This window comes from Photinus pyralis, unplaced genomic scaffold (assembly GCF_008802855.1).
Source record: "Photinus pyralis isolate 1611_PpyrPB1 unplaced genomic scaffold, Ppyr1.3 Ppyr1.4_LG1, whole genome shotgun sequence".
NCBI classification, from domain to species: domain Eukaryota; kingdom Metazoa; phylum Arthropoda; class Insecta; order Coleoptera; family Lampyridae; genus Photinus; species Photinus pyralis.
The window spans coordinates 43520163-43532177 of record NW_022170249.1 but is presented as its reverse complement, the minus strand read 5'-3'; the positions used below and the strand labels follow the sequence as shown (position 1 = coordinate 43532177).

General features: G+C 34.6%; 1 protein-coding gene and 1 long non-coding RNA gene across 7 annotated transcripts in view; both read right to left on the bottom strand.

Annotated features, from left to right (window-relative positions):
• Positions 1 to 12015, bottom strand: part of LOC116160406 (zinc finger SWIM domain-containing protein 4-like) — a 147835-nt gene that overhangs the window by 64773 nt on the left and 71047 nt on the right. The window lies entirely within an intron of this gene.
• On the bottom strand, positions 3071 to 4078 carry LOC116160407. Of its 3 annotated transcripts, none has more exons than XR_004143211.1 (3): positions 3775 to 4078; positions 3439 to 3731; positions 3071 to 3395 (listed from the first exon to the last, which is right to left on the bottom strand). It is a non-coding gene; the product is annotated as an uncharacterized LOC116160407 (long non-coding RNA). The 3 variants fall into 3 exon arrangements; XR_004143212.1 differs by having other exon boundaries at positions 3439 to 3720; XR_004143210.1 differs by having other exon boundaries at positions 3439 to 4070.

Genomic DNA, 12015 nt, shown 5'->3' with positions numbered 1-12015 from the left:
ATATATTTGTCATTTAGATTAGTTCCCTTGGCAATAAACAGTGGCGCCATCGATACCTAATACGAAAAGTCGCCAGTTTCCAAAAACCTAAATTTCATACTGTGAAAACAATTCGAAAAAAGCCACGGTCTCTGCCAACCGATAAGCTTTAGAAATGTGTATAACTTACGACGGGATTCGTACTTCGTAAAGAAGCTTAATAATTCGAAATTTCATTCAATTTGTACCAAAATAATCTAGTAGCTCGCTACAGTATGTGATTAAACTAGAAAATGACGTAGATACTAGACATTATTAGTGCCGGCCATTACGCAATTAACATTCATTTTTAAAGAGCACTGCCACTGTCATATACGAATAAGAGGATGTCACTAAATACGGAATTGACCTGCTATTACAACCCTGGTTTATAATTAGAGGGGTTAAAGAGGAGCAGCAGGTCGTTTAAGGTAGTTCAGTATGTCAGTATATCCCCTTTAAACAACCCCTGCACTCACTGTCTGCTCTAATCGTTTCAGGCACCCCCTTTCGCTTTGCTTTACGCCCGTTGAAACAATTCGTACTCTGTTGTCATAATTTAAATCAACTTAAAATCGAACTACTGCGAACGTCGAATCGCCAATTAAGGGTTGTCAATTCTTCACGCGAAAATAGTTTGACGCTTGAAGAGGATGTCACATTTCGGAACACTTTAATGGATATTCTATACATGCAACAACGCTTGAAGGTTTCTCGGCATTCTTTCAAGATTACGTCGGTTTTTAAATACCCCGCTTTAATTTTCTGCAGTGGAAGTGAATAAATTATGAAAAGGGTTGAAGGGTCAAATACGGTCACCTAGCAACGTCTTTCTTTCATGTTAAATACTTTAAATGCTTCTTCCTTATTAATTTTAAAGTGGTGCATTTCTGTGCCGCTTCTCGGTGACATAAGAAGACCTTCGACCCCAACAAACATTTGCTAAATTATGGAAGAGATAAATTTGGTGTCTTGATTACCCTAAGAACAGCCAAAAACATTATTTAGAAAGAATTTTTAAGTCTTCGACTGAGTTTAATTGAAGGGAATGGAAGACGATTAAGAATCCTTACAACAATTTCCGATTCTAAACGTTAGGAAATCCAGAGAGTTCTTCATAATGAAAACTAAACTGTCAATATAGAATAGCCCTAATTTAATACCTAAAAACAAGGAAATCAAGATGCCGTCATAGAATGAGAAAAGGGTTAGCTTGTATCCAGACAGTTCATACCCAGGACTTACATCCAAGACGAACTGACTATACGGATCATGATGTAATGAACGATGTTGTGAAGTCATAGGTTCACTCTAATAATGTAAAATGAATACTTCAGGGTTAGTCCAAATGGTAGAATATTGTATGATTGTCCTGGTTATGAATCGTCTATGAAACGCGGCTATCCCCAATGCTCTAAAATTGTTAGCAATTCATGAGTGATGGTAATAATAGCAATGGACAGCTAGAACGTACCCTTTCAGGTTAAAGTGTCACAAATTTCACTGACAACTATAAAGAGTCCTGTTGTAAGTAGTTACCGGTGAATTTTCCAACCCTTCTTATTCTTATTCATTACCGCTTTATTAACAACTCCAAAGCTTTAAATGGCAGGATAAGACACGTAACAAGCACACAATTGAACAGGTCTCCTATCGCGAAATGAAGAGCGTAATTTTATATTTTTCTACAAAACAATCTGCAATAAACACCAAAACCACAAAACAAGCTACGAAGAATCAAATCTATTGTACGTTAAGCACTTAACCTTTCTGTAAGGTTCTTCAAGTACACTTCACAGCCAGTGTCATTTAAAGTCAGAATCAAGTGAAAGTAAAGAAGTAAAGTTTCCGAAAAAAGATTACTTACTTGGAAATTGTGTTAGTGTCTCTGTTTAACGAAAATCGTAGTTGTGACCTGGGGCCTATAACACAAACTATACAATTGTAACAAGTCTCCAAGTTACAAGTAATCTGCCTGTAACGATAACTACAAGTCCTAATAAATAATTGGTATACAGGGTGGTGCCTAGCGCAACGCAGCATAGGGATTTCAATGGTAATTTCTTTATAGTCAATTACTAGCTCCCCTAGTTATTTTAGAGCAAAAGTCTAAATAAGTTTTTTTTAGAGAAAAAAATACTTTATCTGTTCATACTTTTAGTTATAATTTTCCATTTTTCAAAACCGTAGAAATCGACAAAATAAAAATTTTTTATAAATCAGTGATGCTTTCGAATCTTTTAACAAATTACAAGCGCATCGCATCTAAGTTATCGTTATTTGACGTCGAACGATTTTCATATTTAATTCTGTTACAACTATCACATGCAAGAAAAAGAAAAAGCAATTGGGTAATGTTTTTTTAGAGAATGTATGCTGCATCTGCATCAGATACTCTTTGTTTATCAGAGAGAATCAGAGTACCTACATAATCGAAGAAAAAAAAACTGATTTGAAACAGATTTGTTCCTAAACTTATATTCGGATTTTCCGCTACTGCAGCCAAAACGTTGAATGTATTGTCGTTTTCCTGATGGTTTTGACGGACATTTTGAACGTTATTGCTCTTGCAGTTCTTTAACTAATTTATAAACAAGTATAAAGTTAATATACGTCAAAGGCAAATAATGAAACGTGATCGCTGTTTCTTTAGGTAATTCCAAGGCATATCTGATTTATTGTAAAATGAACCTTTTTACTTTGTTGATTTCTACGGTTTTGACAAACGGAAAATTATGAGTAATAGCATGAACAGATTCAGTATTTTTTTCTCTAAAAAAAACTTATTTAGACTTTTGCTCTAAAATAATTAGGGAAGCTAGTAATTGACTATAAAGAAATTACCATTGAAATCCCTATGCTGTGTCGCGCTAGGCACCACCCGGTATGTAAATGAGTTGTGTATGAAAAAGCTACAAGGTTGTAAAATATTTCCTAAACAATTGTTAGGACTTGTACGGCTTGGTTACAGGGCCCCAGATGTTTCAAGGTTTATTAACTTTAAAGTAATTAAAGTTTATTTAAATTTATTTTGTTGTAAGAAAACATCAAATTGATAACGTTGGAATTTTATTTGTGAAACATCCTGTACTATGTTTTGTAAAATCCCCTCGTTAGATGTCGCCTGTTGTCGTCCCCATCCTTTATTTGCAATCCCTTCTACATCTCCCACCTTGTTGTGTGTCCTATAAAAGGTGTTTGTAAAGTACCAGAGAACACTTCCGATTAATTCCGTTCCATGTTCAAATCATTCCCCGAACCAGAACCCGACCCGATTCCTGCCCGTTTCGAAAACCTGAGATCCGTTTTAAGTTTATTTTATTTTCCGTTTTAATTCCACCAGAGCTTTTCGTTTTAGTTTCATTATTTTCCCAGACCTATTAATTTGATAATCACTTTTAGTTTTGCCGTTTTACTCACCTGTTCCCGGGAAGATAATCCTGGTAGGGTAAATCCCTGCGGGCTTATAAAACCGGACACAGAACTAGTTCTTTGTATTCTTGCCTTCGGTCGGTCGACCGGACTGGAATCCAAAGAGCTTTCCTTCCGTGGTTGCCGTCTGATTCCACCGACTTTGAGTAGAGGTTGTTGGAACCGGGTGGAAGTTCCTCTGTAAGGGCCGTCGCCAGGTAAATCCTTGCCGACCTTATTCGAGAGCTATTATCTCCTGTTCAAGTCATCTCAGGTCGGGTTATTGCTTTGCTGAGAAGCACCTGAAATATAACTGGTGGAGAAAACTTCCTAAACTTCCTTTACCTGATATCTCCTCGAGCCTTGATAAGCATCCGGGCTTAGGTGGTAATAACTCTTTATCATTACAGCGAACTAGTAGCACTTGTCACATCCACCGCACGTTTCCAGTTGGGGAAAAGAAAACGCCGTACCAGACCCAAGGTCAACCGGGGATTTGACAGACGGTGGAGGTGTCTCCATACCCAACATCGGGATTTAAATATTTGAATTTTTTTATTTATTTTATCTTATTAATTAAACAATTGCAATCAATACGAATTTCGATCTCTGGCCAGCTGGCTGGAGCTACCCGAAGGCAAAACCCCGTTCTGTTTACATTGTTTCAATCGATCGCATATGCGTGGTATTTGTCCTTAGACGCTGAGACCTGAGCCTTTCTTTCTTACAGATTTATTGATTCATTTTGGCGAATAAATTTGTATCTTGGGTAAATGATCAGGTGTGTGTTGAATTGAGCCCAAATTACCACCCATGGTATTACCCAGGATTACGTTAGGTGTCCAAATTTTCATGTAACAGGTTTTGTTAGTACCTAGGTTTAATTGAGATAGCTGGGCAGGTGTTAATGCGGGTGGTTTAGTGACAGCTGCCCACAGCAATACGTATGACCGTATTGTACCTCCAATGATCGGATTATAAGTTACAAAATAGAAATAAAAGCTCTCGTGTGAGATAGGCAAATGCAGTAATGCCATAATAGACGAGGTTAACATTTAGCTAAGTTGTAATGCTTACTTGAAAACATTTTTGTTAGTTGTGTGTCATTAAAATTTTGTTATCTGTGTACGGGGAAAAAGTAGTATAATCTCATATCATTTTTTATAAACAGGATAAATCTTGTAAAAAGTACATAAAAACAGTTTGTCAACCAATGCCTTCTAAATGAAGATTGTAAACAAATGAAACCTTATTTTCTGAATTGGAAATTGTACGATCAGTGCAGAGGAGACGAAAAGATTGAGAAGAAATTTCAAAATCTTAGCTAATCAGAGATAAGTGTCGATGCGTGGATGCCCTGAATAAAAAAACGAACACTGTCTTTACATAAAAAGGCCTATTTTCTCAAAGCAAAGCGAATCTGCAAACGAAATTAAGGGTAGGTACGTATGCGTATACCTTTTGTCCAATAACAATCACCAAAATAGCGACGCAAGGGTTAATATTAATTTAGGTTATATGAACACAAGGGTAACCACCATGTAATGAAAATGGGGAAAGGTTGTTCCTCAAACTTAATTTTCTCCTGTTGTCAACTATATTCAGCACGTATAATAAACAATATTAAAGACTTAGGCGGAAGGCATGTTCCCTTTTCTTAGCACACAGGACGTTACCTATTATTAACTTTTTGCACAATTTAAACAACGCTCAAACTTGAACAAAGGCATTTTTTAAAGGTTGCAATTACTATCGACAGCGAGCAGGAATGCACTTTACCAAATGCAACTTCGCGCAACAATTTAAAATATTTTTAATTTCAATCTTTCACTTACAATGAAATTTTACAGGAGTACGGTTTAAGGAGCCTTTGAGCAGCTGTAAATTAACATTCTCAAAGACGTTATTGAATTTTTCCACGAGATAAAGTATTACGCGCCCAAGGGTTAAAATGCAAAATTGAACATTTTTATTTATTCGAAATTGTTACATGCGTTTATTAAATTTCTTTTCAAGATGATTTTACGTTCGCTTCTCGTCTGTTTTTAACAAAGGAAATGGCAGAATTTTTCAAATAACCTCCGTAATAATAAAAATAAGCAAGCTGAAACATCTCACTCATTACGTATCGCGTATTTTATCAAATATGACTCGAAATATTATGTACAAAATGAAAAATGATCTTTGCCGAAATTCATTTTTGTTGAATTGCAGTCTAACGATGTATCCAGTTCTTGTTTAATAAAAGACATTAGCATCATTGTAAAAAAAATTCGATCCAGAGCATTTTTTAATAGATTAATAAAAACGGCATTGATCAAACCTGACTTGGAATCCTATTCCCATTGCTGTTGAAAACTGCCAAAGCTTGCGGGTTTTGTTGAACTTACCTGAAAAAAGAAATAAAAATTAGAATTATATCACTATCAAGAAATAATTAAGTGACAGATTGATAAGGCACAGTTGTAATAAAAATAAGAAAGTCCATTAATCGTGTACTAAAGGTTACATTTGAATCTATATTCATATTTCTGAACTTCTCAAGACGAAGGTTGGTAACATATTAGCCGTACAATGTGCTAATCTTAAACCTACTTCATATACCTACAGTATTTTAACAGCATCACCTATAACGCAAAATTTTTGAAATTTTGTTGTTTATTCCCTCGCACGCAACATATTGGAAGCAGTATTGTCAAAATGTTATGCCGCTTCATATTTCAGCTCCTTAATGACTTTTCCAAATTCCGTTGAAGACTTCATGCTTTTGTGTCATTCTACTTCAAAATTCAACTTAATAGAACTACCCGTAAGACACACTAAAAAATTCAAGAAAATTCAGTATAGATTCAAAAAAGATTTTTAAACATTAAAAGAATTCAAAAATCATTGGGACCTTTTTTTAAGCTTTTGAGTTTTTTTAAATTTAATCCATAGTGCGTTATATTATAATACAACACAATAGTAAAATAACAGAACGAGGTTTGTTGCTAATATTTATTTATTTATTTATTATCCCTCTCTTGTTCTGGGCCCTCAACAGGCTTGCGTCCAATTACATTGACCCGCAAAGAGAGGGATAATAAATATAAATAAATAAATAAATAACGTGTTTGAATTTTCGTTAGTTCATATTTGTGGTTGATAGATGTCTCACGAGGCGTTATATTTGTAAAGGTAGTGTGCGCCCATGGTACTACCAATTGGCATTGAATATTACCTTCGGTAGATGTGGCAAAGCTCAATATAGTTAGCCATATGAAATTAATATATTGGTAATATCTATATTACACGGACTTACTGTAATACCAGTTAGCACGCCAGGTGCTTGCTACAATGCTGCAGTTACCATTTTCCATTTATTTTTATATATTATAACAAAATATCAACTCCATATAAAGAATCTTTACCACTCATTTTACTATACTGTTTTAGCACGTTTACGTTCCATTAAAGGTCATGACATTAAAATATAGGGGATTCTTGATTATTAAAGAGCGACCCAGAGCTTGGCTTTTTTGTCCGTCCGTCTGTGTTTGTCGATCATTGTCTATATGGCTTTGAACAGTTTATTCTTTATTTTCTTTCCTTCATCGTAAAACTATACCATAATATGATTATAACGATTAAATGCTTGGATTATAGATAATCATATAAGTAAAAGGTGGTTTTATCTATGATGAATACACTGTTTATAGACAGCGAGCGACAAACACAGACGGACGGACACAGAAATTTTGCCAGCTATGAGAGCAAAAAAGTTATCGGACCTAACCTCATTTTTTAAGGAACATTTATATACGTACCTGCGTAGCTCAGTCGAGTTTATGTTAGTAGGTCTAACATTAGCTACAAGTAGCTGTTATTTAATTACCTAACATTCTGCCCACTATAAAAAAGGCAATACAATAAAATAAATAAATAAAATATTTTAATCTAAAAAGTTCGTATATTAAATTTTCTTTTCAAAAATGTAACACTAAAAAATTCAAGAAAATTCGTATTGATAAAAAAAAAGGATTTTAAAACATTAAAAGAATTCAAAAATCTTTTTAAAATTTAGTATTTTGTTTAATCATTTGAACCTTTTTTTTAAAGCTTGTAAACCTTTTTTAATATTTGTGGGTCTTTTTTTTAATTTTATTGAATCAACTCATCCTTGGTGTGTTATATTTTTGAAAAAAAAATTAAATAGATTAAAATATGCATTTAAAAAAAGGGGGTCGGGTCCGATAACTTTTTAACTTGACCCCGTGTAGTTATGGTGTGTTATATTTTTGAAAAAAGAATTTAATACATTAAAATATACATTTAAAAAGGAAGTTAGGTCCGATACATTTTTTTTCTTGACCCCGTGTCAATTCAATATTATCTTCAACACTACAATTTTTGCAAAGACGTGTTTTATGGTATCCACAATTATAAAATGTTTGCTACCAATCTACGTACTTTAAATTTCTGGTTAGTGGCGTACTTCTGCATGGTCAAGGAGGGCATTTTTTTAAATGGCAATTACATATTATCAAAGAGTATACTTTTTGGATATAGCGGCAGAAAAGGTGTGCACTTATGTAATAAAAAGTAGTGGTTACTATTAAAATATATGTATATTGTAATCTGGTGCGACATTACTTTAATGTTACTTTGTATGCTATACTTATCAAGAACGTGAACTCTTTCAGAATTACCTCAATAATGGTGGAAAATTGGCCCATTATTAGTTGAAATATTTGTGAAAACCCGCCTTTATAAAACGTGATATTGAGCTTAACTGCATATTGAACCTTGTACCTACGACTGTTTATATTAGAATGATTTTATTACAAAGCATTTCAAATAAAAAATAAAAAATTAGTGAGTGCCGACAGAACTGACAACTTCTTTCTCTCTCACCATCCTTTGCTCCCTTTTTTTTTGCCGCGATGTATTATAAGTATGTCGATGAGTAAGTAATACAAGTAGAGAACCGTTGATGCTGGTCTACAATCGTAGGTTTTTCATATTAAACCATATTTCCGTGAAAAACATACAGTGCATACCGAGCGATATCAAGTAGTCACTGTCATCCATAACATTGGGTGCCAATACCATGAAACTATATTGATTCAACATTAAAATTTATAAAATGTAGGTGAAATATTGAATTTTAGGTTGGGCACGATCTATTAATCGATTATTAACGAGCTTCTGCGAGTTCATATAATTTTGCTATGTCTGTCCGTGTGCCCGTGAGCACGATATCTCGAAAACAAATGAGCCGATTACGATAAAATTTTGCAGGTTCATCCTTTATCAAATTTGTAGAGCGAAACTCGTAATATGGCAATGTAGGCAAAAAAATAAGCAAGGCCCTTTTGATATATCCGTTAGTTATGAACCTTTGAGCACGCCTTTAGCCATATTCTCTGTAATCCCAAGTTATAGCCATACCCATCGGGAGCTCGTTTGGTATATTTGTTTACACATTTATTAGTTGCAATATTTGCCTTGTTGAAGTGCTAACTGAAAACAAGAAACAAAATAAAAGTACGAATTCGAAAACCAGTTATGTGGAGACGAAGAGAATTAAATTTCTATTCTACTAATTCTACTGGTTTTACGATCCCATCTCGGATCCCATTAAGGCCATCATTACATAGTATGCGTCGAATATAGGACGTAAATATGTAAGTCTAAGATACAATTTTTTTTAACCTGTCCTATTGTTTTCATAAAAAAACGTTGAATCGTACTGCAAAGATCGGCACAAATAAGCACAAAATTTGATGATAAACTAATTCTAGTTTTGAAATCTGTGAATCTGTACTTTGGCATCACATCACACTCCTCGCGTGAACTTGGGAATACAGATTTCAATTTTTGGGGTCTCCGTTATCGCCCAGGCACACAACTAATCAAATTTAATCCCCAAAAGTGACACCAATTGTGAAACTTCGGCACCATCACACCAAATAAAATATTAGTATCCTATTGGATTTTACTCGTATGTTGGTTAACATTTGATTATTTTTTACAAGAGATGATGTTCCAGTTCTCAAAGCAAGACGCAAAAAAGGCTTTACAAATACTAAGGCGGACACTATTTTGAAATCCAAGATCTATACAATGTATTCCGCAATATTTTGATATAAAATTGCTTAATCGTAAATAATTAGTAACAGGTGTGTATATACTTGCGTCATGGCGCCGATCGCAAAATCTACCCTTAGTGAATGCACGGACTAAAATTGCCTCTAACAACGTACACGAAGGTGTTTTTTGCTTAGGTACAACCGGATGCGATATGCAGGTGGCATTAAGGAAAAGACACTTCGGCGGACGTTTTAAGTGCAAAATAAGATCTCATTGTGTATTGTAATTAAACATTGTACACCAGTAGAAAAATGTACCCCAAGTTCGAAACTAGGGGGAAATTCTCCCGAAGAAAAATTTTAATTGTATAAATTCAATAAAATCGAAGAATGCGGGGAATTTTAATGCCCTGTTAAAAACTGGAGGTTTATACGATTTTAAAACCCTTCCTCCGCCGCTGTTAGATAATTTCACTATTATCGTGTATTTGTAAACTTCCTAAGTGGTTAAACTAAACGCTTTCAAATTTCCGCACCCCACAAACAACGAAGGCCAGCGTTTATTGAGAACACAAAGGGGCGAAGTGAAGTCTAACGTCCAATTTGTTCTTAGCCTTATACAATTTAATTGCAAAAAACGTGTTACATGAAACTAAAAGAAATGTGTAACAACACCGGACTGGACCATTAAAAATACAGGATTCGACAACGCAAACGTCTCTAAGGCCAACGTTACCGGTTCCACATTTGTGTACATGTTTTTAAATTAGAAATTATGTTCGCATTAGAATGATGGGAATAAATGCGATAAAATCATATTTTTTCGCGTAATTAAATGGAACATTGTATATCTAATTTTACGTTATTTTTAGTATCATTTATCACTGCCAAATTAGGGATAATCATACATTCCATTTTGTTGAAATTTGTTCCGCTCAGCGAATTCTAATTAATGAAAATGCACTTAATTACGTATTAATTTTAACGTCGCAAATTCGTTCAGGTTTGCTACAGCTGATGAAATGAACCTTCCACCTTTCTGCTTTGAAAATAATTCCGACGACCACAATTTTATCAAATCCTGTGCACGTTGTGTTCGACTTCATAATAAAATATACGTGTTTCGACCACAAAGCTATCGTCATCAGTAAAAAACTGTTTCCTTGATTTTTTTCTTCTTTAAATAAATTTTCACTTACATTCCCTTTGTTTGTCCTATTTTTGTATTCCACGAATGTTATGCATTGTAATCTGTATCTTAATCTATCACTAATCTTTTCCTAAAGAACCTCTTCTTCTGCTATTTTCTCCTGTTGCTTTGTTGGGAGATGTGTAGTGTCCCTACTCCCCCACACATAGTAAAGTGCTTATTTGATATTAATTTATTGCCGGCGGGTTGCTAGTTCCCCTCTCCCCACCCTTCGTCCCTTTATACTTTTTGCCATGTTTCAAAAGAAAAGAATTCGATTGCGTTAACACTAAACAGTGACATTTAATGCGATAAACCAATCTCGTATGTTATTAGAGGTATCGCCTTGCAATGGGTTTCCCTAATTTTAGCTAATTGGATGCAATATGTTTAATTAAACTATAAAGATCAATGTATAATTTCTAATGTAGCATCTAACCATTTTGCGGTTAATGTGGGCGTCTCTCAAGGCTCTGTGTTGGGACCATTGTTTTTTCCGATATAGATGATACTTCTCCAACATAAAGATGACTAACTTAAAAAAAACGCAAGCTAGGTGATGATCTGAAAACCAGTTCCCTATATCCCTAAGGTCCTATAAGTGCCTAAAAATTGGGATACCAGATACTAATCTACGTATGCAAGAGAACCAGAAAATTCCGATTACTTCCGAAGATACGCCAAAAAACCCGAAATTTTCCGATTTCGTTTTTATGTATTTTTTTCGGATGTTATTTGAACATATACTTAAAAACAAAAAAAAACACTTTCTCAATGCTACTTTTTGAGCTCCACCGTTGAGAGATTTTCCACTACAACGTTTCGTTTCGGAGAAAAACTTTATTTTTTATATAGCCCGTAAAAAAGTATATACTGATTGAGTAGCATTTTTTTATTACGAATACAACGATATACGGCATACACACACAAAAACAAATGTTGGAAACTCTTGGGTTCAACAGGATGGTCTGGTCACCCGCGCACAACGCCTTAGTCGTGCGAGAATACATATCGGACAAATTTACAATTTTCCAGGAACTTGCCCAATAGGTATTTCTCACACGATTAGGATGTTGTGAGCGGGCGCACCATCCTGTTGAAATCAACATTTTCTGGTTTTCTGTAAATCACGATAATAACTTTCTCAATTGCGCATCTTTTCTCTAATTTGACCATCGTCGTATCTTCTATGGTTTCAGTCAAGAGATCCCCAGGATAGACATGCTTATCTTGGACACAATGTATATGAAGGAGGAATACTGACGAACTCTGGAAATCCTCGAAAGTCTTCGAATTTTTGCATACATTCACCGGATTTTCTTGGAT